The 14,744-nt window shown below is 39.5% G+C and overlaps 1 protein-coding gene and 1 long non-coding RNA gene across 2 annotated transcripts in view; one reads left to right on the top strand and one right to left on the bottom strand.

Moving 5' to 3' along the window:
- LAMA4 (laminin subunit alpha 4) overlaps positions 1-14,744 on the bottom strand; it is a 147,741-nt gene that overhangs the window by 118,842 nt on the left and 14,155 nt on the right. The window lies entirely within an intron of this gene.
- The window catches only part of LOC111547318, a 71,148-nt gene continuing 67,406 nt past the window's right edge, over positions 11,003-14,744 (top strand). The window contains exons 1-2 of the long non-coding RNA XR_002733089.1: positions 11,003-11,045; positions 11,186-11,323. This is a non-coding gene — a long non-coding RNA (uncharacterized LOC111547318). The remainder of the gene's footprint in view (positions 11,046-11,185; positions 11,324-14,744) is intronic.

Genomic DNA, 14,744 nt, shown 5'->3' with positions numbered 1-14,744 from the left:
CAAGGATCAGAGGATGGTTTGCACATAGAATGACACAATGTAAGCACTCAAGTTCTCTTACCTTTCTGAGTCACTGTGCTATTATTGTTTATTTCAAATCTGAGGTTTAAATGCAGATATATGAAGTACCACAAAGATTAGAGTCTCAAGTGGGAGTGACCTTACACAGTTCTGAACTGTTATAAACTTACTCTCTAAACTGATACCCCTACCTGTGTTGGAGTGGACTGTAGGATTAGGAGTTCTCCAAATTAATTTCTGGATAGAATGCAATGTTTACTAAAGGTTAAGAAATTGGAAGGTGTTAATTTGAAGCTTACATATTTGTTATATTATCAAAACTCAACAGTAACTACAGCAACTGCTTAGATCTTAGACAACAAAAGAGTTCTCAGGGAGGATAATTTTGTCATTGACATTGTTTAGAATTGCTGGCATATGGTGATAATAAAAAGCAGACTGAGTTTTAGTATGTTTTATTGTTGTTTTTAAATTCTCTACACATAATGCATGCCCTTGCGTCCTCCTGGGCTAGGCTGTTCCCACCTCCTGCCTCCCTTTGTAGGCTGCTGCCTTGTAGATTTTATACTCTGCCTCTGAAATACTACCAGGGAGATTCTTCCTCCTTGTTCCCAATACCACTGTCTAGTTCAGGATCTTGGTGCTTCTCTCTCTTGGATGATTATAATTCCCTCCACTCTACTCTCTCCATCACCAGAAGTTCTTCCTTCCAGTTCATTCTTCATTACCAGAATTAATTAAAAACCCTTGTCATACTACTTTTCTACTTCGAACCTCTCAATGGCTCTTCATTCATTACCTACATGAATACATAAAATTCCTTAGAATGACATACAATTATCCAACCTTAAACTATTTCTTTAGGGTCAACTTTGGCTCCCTTTGCTCTAATGAAACCACATACCCCACTACCCTCATAAATATCATGCTCTTGCCCGCCTTGCCTTTGCATATACTATTACATATGCTACAGAGGCCTGGGATGTCTTTTGCTACTTCATCTCACCTGGGAACTCTTCCCCTAGACTTTCAGACTCAGTCACTCATGTGGCACCTTGCACAGACCTCATCAGAGCGTACAGAACATGACATTTATGCTCTTGCCTCCCTGAAATCACTGTGAGCTCCTTGAGAACAGGGATAGTGTCTTACTCATTTTCGTGTCCTCATCACCTATCGTAGTCATTCACAAATAGCAAGTCAATGCCGAAAATATGTTAGCGGAAAAATGGATTTGAATTGGTAAAGAATGAGGCAAGTGAGGGCAAATTGTGTCAACACTTCGGAGGGCAATTTGGCAGATTTCACAAGTGAAGACTAACTACGAATGAATCTTTTAAATACAATATTGAGGAAAAAGCCAGTTGCAGAGGAGAAATAGCATGATGTTTATATTGTATTTTAATGCAAAATAATACCATGTAATACATTGTGTAGGGATACACATATATAAAGAAAAGTATAAGAAAGAAATAGGAATCTGAGAAATCAGGTCAGTTAAGGGTAGAGGAGTGGGGATGAGACTGAGAAGGAGTCTCAGGGCTTTGACTATTTTATTTATTTATTTTTATTTATTTATATTGAGATGGAGTCTTGCTCTGTCACCCAGGCTCGAGTGCAGTGGCGCGATCTCCGCTCACTGCAACCTCAATCTCCTGGGTTCAAGCAATTGTCTGCCTCGGCCTCCCGAGTAGCTGGGATTACAGGCACCTGCCACCACGCCATGCTAATTTTTGTATTTTTAGTAGAGACAGCGTTTTGCCATCTTGGCCAGGCTGGTCTTGAACTCCTGACCTCGTGATCCACCCACCTCAGCCTCCCAAAGTGCTGGGATTACAGGGGTGAGCCACCGTACCCCACCTAACTATGTTATTTCTTAAAATCCATGGAAGGCATACATACACGTTGTCATGAAAGAATGAAGGAAAGAGGAAAAGGAACAAATGAGGAAAAAAAAAGAAAAGAAAGGAAAACAAAAGATCCTACTTAGGTTGTCTGGATGGAGGATTTCCATGTGTATACGTGGTGAGATCTCTAAAACATCATCTCTAGGAAGTGACTAATGTGGTCTTGACAATAGATTCAGACGCTTGTGTATAATTTCCCCAACTTCCTGGTTATTCACTTTACGTATCATTATTATTAACACAGTTAAAAAATAAGCAAAATAACATTCCTTACTTACTTTGTCCTTCCTTTGTTTTTCACCTTACAGCTAGCAGCTGCCTCATCCCATGTGGCGCATTTCACGCATATCTGTCTTAGTTAAAGCATACATCAGCCTTTAGGTTCTTCTATAATATTTGAGTGGCTACTCAATTTTATTTCCACTAATTATTTTATTCTAGCAGTAAAGCTACATGTCCCAGGCTACCTGTGCAACTCAAAGGACTTTTAGGGTGCTTATTTATTCTAGTTGGGCCTTAAGTTAAGGCAGAGGTAAAAGATCCTCAAAATAGTGCACAATACTCCCATTTTCTAGTTGACTGAGAAATTACAATATTGAAATTTAAGTAAGAGGGTTTACAGGCCAGTTTTCTGTCCTAAGAAAGGATCTATGACCCAAACTCAGAGAGTCTTGCTTCCTTAGGGATTAAGAGAGCTAATAATGGGAGCCCTAACCATCTGTGGCCTTAGATTGGCAGAACATGACAAGAGTAACCCATACGCTCAGGCCAAAGGTTGCCCTGTCCAGCCGGCCTGGAGTTGAAATGGGGGAACCAGGAGAAGACTGTGCAATAATTCAAATGAAGCTGAACTACCAAATTTAGATTATGTTCTTATAGTTTGCTAAAATCCTTTTGCATAATCTCTTCCTTTATGTGAAGGTAAAATAATTTGTCAATTAAAGCAGATGGTAGTAGATGCTTTTGGGAAGGATTCCTCTAGACAAAAGGAAAGGGAAAAAGCCATGAATTTCAGGAGGGGGCTTTCACTGGTGTAGTCAGGCCCAGCAGGAATAATCAAAATTCACCTTAGAGAGTTTACATGAAGGGAAAGAAGAGAATTAAGAGTTTACTGAATTGTGGGCAGGTTAAGGGAGCAAGGAATGGAGAGGCCATAAAAGCTAGAAACAGTAAAATTGGTAAAGATCTGCTCCCTCTAGGGCCCAAGGGAATAAAGAAAGCCTGTTACACAAAGTCAGGGAAAGCTGGGACTGTGGAGGAGGGAGCTTGCTGGCAAGAGCTGCCATCTTGGGGGTCATGGCTTCTGTCTGAACAGCAGTGCTGAGGCAGAGAGGAAGTGGAGCAGAATGGCCCCAACTTTCCCTTCTCCTATTACTTTCCCCGAAATGCAAGGGAGCTTGTGTGCTGTAGCCTTTGGGCATCAGTCTCTTGAGGCAGAGGCGGATCCTGGATCTGGGGGGACAGGTGAAGCGTCACCAGCACACCCTCGTTCTCAGGGTGCTCAAGCAGTGGTAGGAAAGACCAGTGGGCTCTTGATCCGGGGACTATTCAGTGGTCCAGCAGATGTGCAAAGTGACATCTGATTCACTTTCTTTCTCAGATAGTCCAAGGTCAAGGACTCTTTCAAATAATCAAGTTGCCTTTACCAAATTTCAAAGGCTCATTGAAAAATGTTAATTGACCAATTAGGATGGTTTTAAACCCTAAAACAAAAGCACAGTCAGCTTTTGTTAGAAAATCATTAAATATGACACCAGAAATCCCTGTGGCTCATAGGCTGAGCTAGAAATAGGCCAAGAGTTTAGGATTACTTATATTCAGCTTCTTTCAAACATGTCTTCCTCATGGCCCCATTTCTCACTTTCTTTGTTGGTGGAGAGCAGCCCATCTCCCTTGCTTTCCCCTCCTCCTCTTTAAATAACCCTAATCCTCCTCAGCCTTCCTCAGGCACAAGTCTCTGGAAACAGCCAAAACCATACCAACACCGATTATGTCCTCTAACATCCTGAACTCAACTTTCCATTTCAAAAAGTTGAGTTCAACTCTTTGAAGTCATCCTCTTGCAAGATAATTGTTCTTTGTTGAAATGGAAAGATCTTTTTAGCTGTAATTATTCTAAACGTTCATTTAGTGGTGACAACAAAATTTCGCCTGGTCTCTTTGGGGGCCACAGGTAGGAAATGGCGTGGACATAAGTGCTTCTTACAAAACATATTTCTGGAATAGCTAGCAGAAGACTGAAAAAGCTAACAAATGGAATTCTATCCATCTGGGGATTGAAATTGCAGTATCTAAAGAAAGATGGATTGCACTCCATGTATCATAATTCACCTATCATAATTTATAACAACTTGAGCAAAATGACATTTTCCCCTGTTCAATTGATGGAGCATATTTTCAGAGAATCAAAATAGATAAGGGTTTGTATACAAAGGTGGGATCCATGTCAACTAGTCAATTTTGATAGGTTTCTCAATACAATTGTAGTGAATTAAATGTTAAGTGAAAGAATCAAGAGCAGTTCATAGGTTGGGAACAAATGTCTTTTAAATTCTTTGTCCTTTTTTTCCTGATGCTTCTAATAGCCCTGTAACTACTTCTATTTCCCCAGGAACATTCACACTTAGGTATTACTTCTTTAGTATTTACATCCAAAATGGCTAGATGTGATAAATCTACTTTTGGCCGTTTTAAGAAATGTCCATGTGTATCTGTGTTCAGTCCTCATTTGTTCACCATGTACCTGGCAGCTGTGCAGTAAATGCTTGTTGAGTGAATGAATGAATTTCTCCTGCAAATATGCTCACATTTACGATAGCCCAGCTTCTAGACCTAACTGATTGATCTGCCACGGGCATGACATGACACACTGCAATCTGTTCCTTGCGATGGATGTAATTTCCTATAGTTATGTCGTTTGGAGACAGCCTGAGGCAGCAGAAAGCCTGAGATCATCAGTATTTCAGTTCCAGCTCTACCTGGGCGACCTTGCCCAGATTATTTAACTCTAGGCTTTGGTTTCCCTTTCTGAAAAAATGGGGCTGCCCACGTTATTACCTTCTAGAATGGTTGTGAGGATCAATTAATATTTAATGCATTTAATGTCCAATATAAAGGCATAGAAAGTGTTCAATAACTGTTAGTTTCTTCTCTGCTTTTTGGACTTGTCTGTACCAGGGTTATTTGTTTTAAGTGGTTCTCCTGAGTGAGCTGCAATTCTTTTCTTCTTTAGGGCACACAGTTTAGCAATGTTTAAGTTAATGGTTCCTTGTCTTTCTTCCCTGGAAGACTTAACTCCCTGAGCACAGAAACTGGATTCGCCTGATTTGTTGCTGAATCCTCAGTGCCTACATAGAGCAGATGCTTAATCAATACGTATTGAATGTGTCTTGGCATTACAGAAACACAGAATGCCAGAGCTGGGAACGACTGCATCTAACTCCTAATTTTAAATTTGGGAAAACTGAGGCCTAGCGAAGTAAGGAACTTATTGAAAGCTGTTTACATATAGCAAGGTGATGCACCATTAGTGCTCTACTCACTCAACCACACTTCTTGACGAGGATGATGATGAAGAAAATGACGCTGGAAAATTGTGGTGTTATTGCTGAAGCTCACACCTCTTCTGGGGCTGCAAACAAACTTATGCTGTCCATCTCTGCCTTTCCCTGGGATATCTGAGATAAAAGTCAACTCTGTTCAAGTGTATCAGATTTATCAAGAGTCTCATAGAAGATATCCCATTAGTATGTCTCCCTTTTTTCTCAGGCAAGTGCCATTGTCACCAAAAGGTCTCAATACCACTCCCCAGTCTTCTTGGAGGGGAGAATGCAGGTGGTGGATGGGGGAAGGTGGAGTGACCTCTCTTAAGCAGACTCAGGTTTGCTCCACGAGTGTGTGTGGCTGAGTCCAGACGGACAGTGCAGACTATCAGATAGTCCTCAGAGACTGCTCATCAGCCCTCTCCTATTACTTGGTTTGACATATGACAATTATTCTTAATTTAAATATAATAATTTATAACTGATGTTTTAGTTTTTAACAGTTTTTATATAGTGTAGATAGAAATAGGCCATGAAGCAAATAATGTAGATCCCTCATTAGCAAAGTCAACTCCTGACAGAAGCCAGTGGTATCCAGCTGTATCCCTGACACCTCCTTTGTTCCATTTGAGGGATCTGACAATGGGCCCTGGAAAGGGATGCCTCTTTGTGTAATATACACCAGCCTGTGTGCAGGTGTTTCCCTTTTGAATCAGAGGCAGATGTCTACTCAGGCAGAATATGTGGCAGCTTGACATATGTCTGGCCCCACCTAACAGGAAAACTGTGGCCCATAAATTGTACTAATAAAATACCATCAGTGCAATTTTGACTGAGCCATGAAACCAACACCTTTGTCCTTCAACACTAAGGAAGGCTATATCCCACAGAGGGTTTGTAACTGGTTCCAAACTTAGGATTGTGTGTTGAACTCCCACTCTATCATGTGTTTTATGAGTCAAATTTTATGAGACAAATGATAATGAGATTCTACCCCAAGTGCTCTTCTTTGTAAAATGTGAGCAGTAGAACCCATCTAGCAAATATTGTACATCTCTACTACGTGTCAAACACCTAAAAAGGCTCAGAAGAATGGATTTTTAGGCTAAAATCCAAGTATTTCAGAGTGGCAGTCTGTTCAGGGACACTGGTAACAAGGTCATTTTCAAACAGCTCATTAATAAACAAATACACCAAGCACTAACTGCTTACAGAAAGCAAGGCAGATGAATTACCATCCTGAACACTCAGCTCCTTAATTTGGGGAGCTTATTTAAAAACAGATTTTTGCAAGAAGTGGTAAATATACACGAATACAATTTTAACTACAATATCATGAACCATTCATAAACTACTTCTATTTTTTTTAAAGCATGAATAGTATTCAAAATTGCTACAGAATTTCCATTCTTTTCATGTTATATAAGGGTATTTTGTATGATTTCTTCCCCTAATTTCTCTCCCCTAAGATTTCATTTTTAGATTTTTGTGAAATACTATTTAATGTAAATATGTATTTTGTTTAACTTTTCATTTATAAATGGCATAATGTGTACATTTCTTTTGAGTAAAAATTTTGGAGGATAGTTTCAGAATTGCTTTACAATATACCATCATTTTGTAGCTTTGAAATTTTGCCCCCAGATAACTGTTGTGATCAAGATAGCTATTCTGTTACAGCACGTTTCTAAAAGTGAAGGTAAAGAACATAAACTAAAGTGAAAACAAAATGACTGCAAAGGGAATGGCAATGTCTGGGGTGCAACAAATCTAGTCTTCACACTGCCATTTTAATGACAATAAAATAATACACATTTATGAAAGGAAATGAATGGGGAAAGCTGAGAGTGTTTGATTTAAGGCAATTGTGTTATCTGTCATTTGAGGAAAAAAATTGTGCTGATGTTAAAACAATACTTTCATTACAGATGTTTCCAGACCCCTTCCCTGATCCAAGGAAACAAAATACCATTCAGCAACAAGCCCAGATTTAGAGATGGGGCTTGTTCCAATATAAACATTTCTTAGCTAGACCTTCTCCATGAAACTGCATAGTCAATTTTTCCATATACAGTGGGAAAGACAAAGCTTTTAGCTTAAAAGGCATTCTCGCTTGCAGCACGGAGCTCCTGGAATGAGCAGCCAGGGACACCGTGGTTGACTATTGATGTCACGCTGAATGCTATCTCGACTTGTTCCTCAGAATTACACAACAGAATTGTATCAGAGCATACACATACCATGAGCAGAAAAGTAGGCACTGTTTTGGCTTTCAGTATTTGGTATGGTCCTTTATTCATTTTATCTCTGCTTCAGGTACCACTGGTTATCCAGGGCCCAGCCCAGGCGCTGGCACAAAATGGGTTTTCAACAAATAATTGTGGAATGCATAAACAATTTTTTTGAGCACGAATTTTAAAAGGAACTTACACAGGCAATTTGGGGAATCAGAAGATAAATCATGGACCCTCCTGGCCTTTAGGTGTTCAATGGGGAAAATTTAAGTAGTATCTGTAACTTACTAGAATATTTGGAAGAAAGTGCTAAGAATTGTAGTGTCATGAGAGGTACAAAGAAATGCTGCGTGAGCTAAGAGGAGCAAGAGATTACTTTTAACACGGGGAAGAGCGGTAATCAAAAATGGTTCTTTGGTAGATGTGGGGTGTGGAGGACTTTCTGAAAGGAGGAAAACTGAGGCTGAAAGTATAGGGGTTTTTAGTTTACTCCTCATAAGGTAGAGAGGTTAAACTTATATTCTGTCTGTTGTTTCATTGCTTCAAGCAGGCATCTTTCACTCCTGGTAATCTCTCTCAATAAAAACACCAATGAATTTACTTTTTTCTACTTGCTGGGAATTTCTTTGGAAGGATTAGTTTAATATCAGCAATTAAATTCTGTGACATCTTCAGCAACCTTCTGGCTTACAGTATACTCACATGGACACAACACGCTCTCTCCACAGATTGTAGATAATATTGGAGGCTTGCCCTAGTTCCTGAAATAAGTGTTAGGCACATCTGGAAGCCTCGTTAATTCTTTGTGGCCACCAGGATCCCATGAGTCACTCTTATGTGGCTTGAAAGTTAGGAATCTTGGAAGCAGTAATAATTTTCAATTATAACTTATACATATGGAGAATGTCATTCAACTATAAAAACAAATATATTTTGTTTTATTTTTCATTCTGCTGTTTGATGTATTTTACCCAAAGTGAGCTAAGCAAGATAACAAGAGGAACACTTGGTTTTCTGGCTCTCTGAGTAACTGCAAGACTGCTTTAACGAACTTAGAACCTATCAAGAATGAAAACAAGAACCTGGTGCACCTGGTTTTCAGTACTCTACTGTCATAAACCTAGTCACTGAGTAGCTGAGATACAGCAAATAAAGTATTCTCATAAAGTTTTGACTACATTTTAGTATATTTTTTCTTTTTTGAAATTTGTTAATTTCTAGATGATTTGAACTAACTCAAAGGAAATTCATGCTGATTCATGACTTTGAGGAGAAAGTGCATTTTCTAGATAAACATGAGCTTGGGTTAGCAGATTAAAAAAACAAGAGATTATAATAAAAAGAAAACCAAACTAGATAATCTCAGATGAAGATCTAATGTCATAACTAAAAAACAGATCCAACACGTAGCTTTCAACATACCTGAATGGAAGAGAAGACAAAAAAAAATGTGCTAATAAAAAAAAAAAAAAAAAACAAAACAGAATGCTTATTTCCACTGAATACTTTGATATACTACATGTCCAAAAACACAGGGCACGGCAAAAATGTGCTTCATCTGCCAAAGTAACCACAAATACTGTTTGAGACCAGGAAGGGCCCAGCCCTTTAATAAAAACCTAGAGGTTTTGAGCACCTGACAAAGATCTTTGGATATCCAAATATCTTTGGATAATACTCGTAAAGATGATTACTCTGACCTTACACAGACATCAGCTTCGTCTTAAATACAGTGTTATTCTCATCATACTGAGGATCCTCCTGACATCAAGGACTAGGGTGAGAATGAGGCATGACAGTGCCCGTCATTTTGAAAATGGGCCATGGAATGGGCAGGGTTAGAACTCTCCTGCCTCCCCAAAACCTTCCTATTTTGCAGACCACATGGGGCTGCTCCAAACTCCTGAAATACCCCTTTTCCCTTGTCCTCTATTAGGTTCAGGGCACATCTCAGCGGATGCTGTTCACAGCAAAGTCCCTGGATTATACCATAAAGTTCTATAGTTCTGTTGGGAATTGGCAGATTTTTTTGAGAAACAGGTATTATATGTTTTTTTTGCTCTTAGAAAACTAAGGTGATTTGGCCTGTGACATTAAGAGTAGAAAAATTCTACATATAAAAATGGAGCTGCTGAAACTCAGAATTGTTATAAAGCAAGTTGAGAAGGTCATGGAAGGGTACAAGTGCCAGAGTGGACCACTTCAGTGCTATCAACATTTCCTTTTCTTCATTAATTTCTCACATTTCCATTGTTTTGGTACATGTTAGGGAAGTTTCTTAAGGTCGTGTGGAAATCTGACCAATCACTGTGTACAGGAGGAATACCAGACGTGATATGGTCTAGGAATTTTAAAAATAATTCTTCAACTTTTCAAACAAAAGTGTTATTGTTCATTTTTGAAATAGATCTTTCTTTCTTCCTTTTAAGATCAAGGATGTTTTGTTTATTTTTATGTGACCACCAGAAAACTCTAGCTGGAAATTCTGAAATCTTAATGGACTCGAATGCTTACTTTCTAAGTATAGGTGCTGAGTGCATGGTTTAAGGGGTTGATAGCCATATGGGGCCAAGGCAAAAAAATGCTTGAAATGAAAGAAACGGGATGCACGATTTGGTTATAAATTCAATTCAAAATTGACATAAATATAATGACCAAAGGTGAAGAGAACTTTCAACATTTTAGTAATTAAATTACTTAGTTCTACGACACAGATGGCTACATAAGTTATAAGATGAAGGTAAACATGGATATATTCTTGTCTGATCCAGCTCACTTAATGTCTCAACACCCCGTGATGGTGTCCCTGCAACTGACCCCGGAGCCAGTAAACTTGGTTGTGGTTCCAGTTCTAGAAACCCTGTGTGGGAACTTGGGGAAGTGACTCAACTTCTGACTGGTTTCTTCCTCTTCAACGATATTAGCAGCATGAGGATTTCCAGGCTCTTCACATTCTAACAGTCTAGAACTCCATGAAACTTCCTGCTGTTTCAACAAGGTTTCATGCTAGGAGACTTTGGGCTTATCATTTAACATTTCCATGCTTGCATAAATTAGATGAATAACCTCCGGCCTGCCTGGTTTGTAAGATGGTTGTGAAGATTAAAGGTGGAAGTATGCAGGAAAACACTTTGTAAATCATAAAAGTTTAATAAGTATCAACACTATTTTTTACTTGAGTCAGTAGTTACTGGAAATTCCAATCTTTGACAGTTGTGAATAACTGCCAGTTTAACAGTTGTTCAATATCAACAGCTTTTTAAAAGCTGAGGTCTTCAAGCTACAGGTAGAAGGAGATAAAAGAAGCTTTCCTAATTCATTAGAATGTCAGCTCTCCCTGGGTATACTGGAGATATGTTATAAGGCAAATTAAAACAAGCTGCAGTTTGCCTTCATGACACAATGAAATGCTTAGGTTGACGCTTTTGTAATTCTCATGAAAAACTGAAGTTTTTGATGCTTATTTTCTTGATTTTTATAGACATAATGTTCATCATGGAAGTACTTTTGCCCTTTGGAGATCATTGGAAACAGTTTCTGGACCACAAATGGGGTGAAATTCTGTATCGAGGAAGGAGAGAGTAAGACTTGAGAGTTATCTTTTTAGCTCAGGATGCAGGTAAGAAACTGTGGTTTATGTTTCAGAGTAAGATGATATTCTTTGCAATGGAATAATTGGTTTAGAAGAATAGAAACTGAATGAACATCTGGTCATTCCTACAAAGATCAAAAGATAGTGGTTATCTGGTCTACCCACTACCATCCTATCCTCTCTCCGAAGCTCCTTTGTTGTTGTCCTCAGTACTCCCAGGTAATGACTGAGACAAAAGTGGAATTTCCTAATTTCCTTGAAAAGGGCCAAAAATATCATCAGACAGGGAACAGGAAGCACAAAAATATCTCTCAGGAGAGCACCGATTGTTTAAAGATTTCTAGCTCATGTTTGGAGCATTGCAGGGGTGCTCTGAGCATCAGCTGCTCAATGCAACCAGTGACACGTACTAGCCTGAGGTAGGCGTGTGTACTGCTGGGAAACTGCCTAGGAGGCACTGATTTGAGTAAGATTTTGAGTAATGTTTTGGAGACTTGTCTTGATTTAGAATATCAACTTGGGAGGCCCCAGCAGAGTGATTCTCAAATATTTTAGAGCAGAGAAGCCCTTTTTTAAAAACCAGCAAAATTTCGTGTGAAATTAATCTATAAAACAGATAACAAAGAAGCTGCTCTGATTGAAGGAGGTAGGGAACAACCTCCTGCTGCTCCGGAGGCCTTGTACCCTCAGGTATTTCCATGGAGCCTCAGTCTGAAAGCCACTGATTTAGTAGGTTTTATGTTAAAAGGTCTCTGCAGAGACTTCTCTCCCACGATTTAAAACATTTCTACAAACATCAGCAGCACCTTTGACTTCTCCCTCATCCTTACTCTTCAAACATATGACAAACCATCTTGATAGAACCTTGGCGATGATCCCAGCGTCTGTTCTCTCCTTTCCAGACCACAACCAGCATCCAAATCCAGGCCTCCTTAGGGTCTCCTAGACGGTTACCAGTGCACGACGTGGGTTACCCTGATTCCAGGCTCTCTGCTGCCTATTGCCCCATCTAGCCAGGAGCCTGTTTCCAGATTAATGTTGACAAATCACGATTCTCACTGTGTTTCTCATTCTTCCGCTCTGAAGTCTTTGATGGATCCCTGTGGTTCAGCCCAACAAACTGGGACTCTTCCCTTTCCAGAAGAAACCCTGTGTCTTTGTATTTACTCATCCTGTCCCCTCAGCTTGTATTCTTTTCCTCAATCTTAAAGATTCAACTCAAAGGCCACCTTGCCCATGAAGTCACCTGGGAAAGTTCCACCAGGAGTGAACGTTCCTTCTAAATCCTCCAAGAGTTTTCGTAACATAAGAAATTAGTTATATTGCATTACAATGTACTTGTTTCATCTCTGTGTTTTATTCATCTTTGTAGGGTACATGGCACTTGCTGAGGTAGTGGGCACCTTTTTGCTAAAAAAGAGAGTAAAGATATTGATACTGATCATGGAGTATCCCTGGACACCTGAGGAATACAATGTGGCAGTACAGAGCCTGACATACTATTTTCCATATTTCAAAACATTGAATTAAAAGTTGGCCGGGTGCGGTGGCTCATGCCTATAATCCCAGCACTTTGGGGAGGCCGAGACAGGTGGATCACTTGAGGTCACGAGTTCGAGACCAGCCTGGCCAACATAGTGAAACCCTATCTCTACTAAAAATAAAAAAATTAGCCAGGTGTGGTGGGTACCTGTAGTCCCAGCTACTTAGGAGGTTGAGGCAAGAGAATCGCTTGAACCTGCAAGGCAGAGATTGCAGTGAGCCAAGATCACATCACTGCACTCTAGCCTGGGTGGCAGAGCAAGACTCTGTCTAAAAATAAATAAATAAATAGCAATGGTGACATATTTATTAAAAATGTACAATTAAAATGAAGTGCTAACTTTGGCTTTTGCTTAAAGTTAAAACAGGGCAATTATACTCGTTATCTTATTTTCTCAGAAGTTTTCCTTTGTGGTTATAAATTACTTTGCCTCATTAAGAAATGAGTTACTACTTAATACATTTCATTTGGTAGGTGTGATGAACTGAATTGTGTCTCCTCAAAATTCACCCCTAAAGTGACTGTATTTGGAGATAGTGCCTATAAAGTCATAATAAATACAGGCAATAAAGATTAAATAGGCTGGGTGTGGCGGATCATGCCTGTAAATCCCAACACTTTGGGAGGCTGAAGCAGGTGGATCACTTGAGGTCAGGAGTACAAGATCAGCCTGGCCAACATGATGAAACCCCATCTCTACTAAAAATGTGTGGTGGCAGGCACCTATAGTCCCAGCTACTTGGGAGGCTGAGGCACGAAGATCGCTTGAGCCCAGGAGGTGGAGTTTGCAGCAAGCAGAGATCATGTGCCACTCCAGCCAGGTGACAGTGAGACTCATCTCAAAAAAAAAAAAAAAAAAAACATATTGTAGGGGGAGCACCTTAATCTTATAGAACTTATATCTTTATAAGATGAAGAAGAGATACCAGAGACCTCTCTCCCTCTGCATATACACAAAAGAAAGGCCATGTGGGGACATAGTGAGAATGTGGCCATCTGCAAGTCATGAAGAGAGCCCTCACCTGAAACTAACCTTGACAGCACCTTGATCTTGGACTTTTAGCCTCCAGAACTATAAGAAAATAAATTTCTATTGTTTAAGCCACTCAGTCTGGAGTATTTTTTTATGGCAGCCCCAGCAGACTAATACAGAAGGAAAAACATTTTAAAACATGAGGCTAGAGGAGAGGAGAAATAGTAAAGAGATGCCTGCACATGAAAATCTGGGGTAACATTATTCTCACACATTCCCCCATTCAGGTTACAATGCACTTCACAAGTGACTGCTGCTACAGTCCTTCTCTTAGTTCAGAAGGGCAGAAGACTACCTGGATGTGTTCCAGATCAAATCACTGCTACCTTGAATGGTGAGCACTACACTCTTATTCCGTAGGTGCCGAGTGAATAACTCACTTATTTCAGACAAATTGTTTTATACAGTGCTTAAAGGAGTTAGCAGCCTGTGTTTCTTGTAAGTCTGTCTTTGGAATCCTTTTCGTTGTTAAATTTCCTTTCTTTTTCTATTGTCATTTGTAGAGAAACATTTTAAAAGGTAAACTGTTCCTAAACCTCCGTTAGTTTTCCTGATTGACATACTTTACCTACTCATTTCCCCTGAGGTCATTTTTTTAAAATTGTTTTATTTTTAATCTTTTTATTATTTTAAAAATTGTTGTGGATAAATAGTAGGTGCGTATATTTCTGGGGTATGTGAGATGTTTTGATACAGGTATGTGATGGTGGAGAGGTGGGAATTGTTAATGGGCACACAAAACACAGAAAGAATGAGTAAGACCTAGTATTTGATGGCACAATGGGATGACTATAGTCAATAATAACTTGACCATATGCAACGGGAAATAAGCACACCACAGAGAATGGGCTATCCATCCCCTCAAGCATTTA

Source organism: Piliocolobus tephrosceles, chromosome 5, assembly GCF_002776525.5.
Source record: "Piliocolobus tephrosceles isolate RC106 chromosome 5, ASM277652v3, whole genome shotgun sequence".
Classification (NCBI taxonomy): Eukaryota; Metazoa; Chordata; class Mammalia; order Primates; family Cercopithecidae; genus Piliocolobus; species Piliocolobus tephrosceles.
This window is presented reverse-complemented; position numbering and strand designations above follow the sequence as displayed.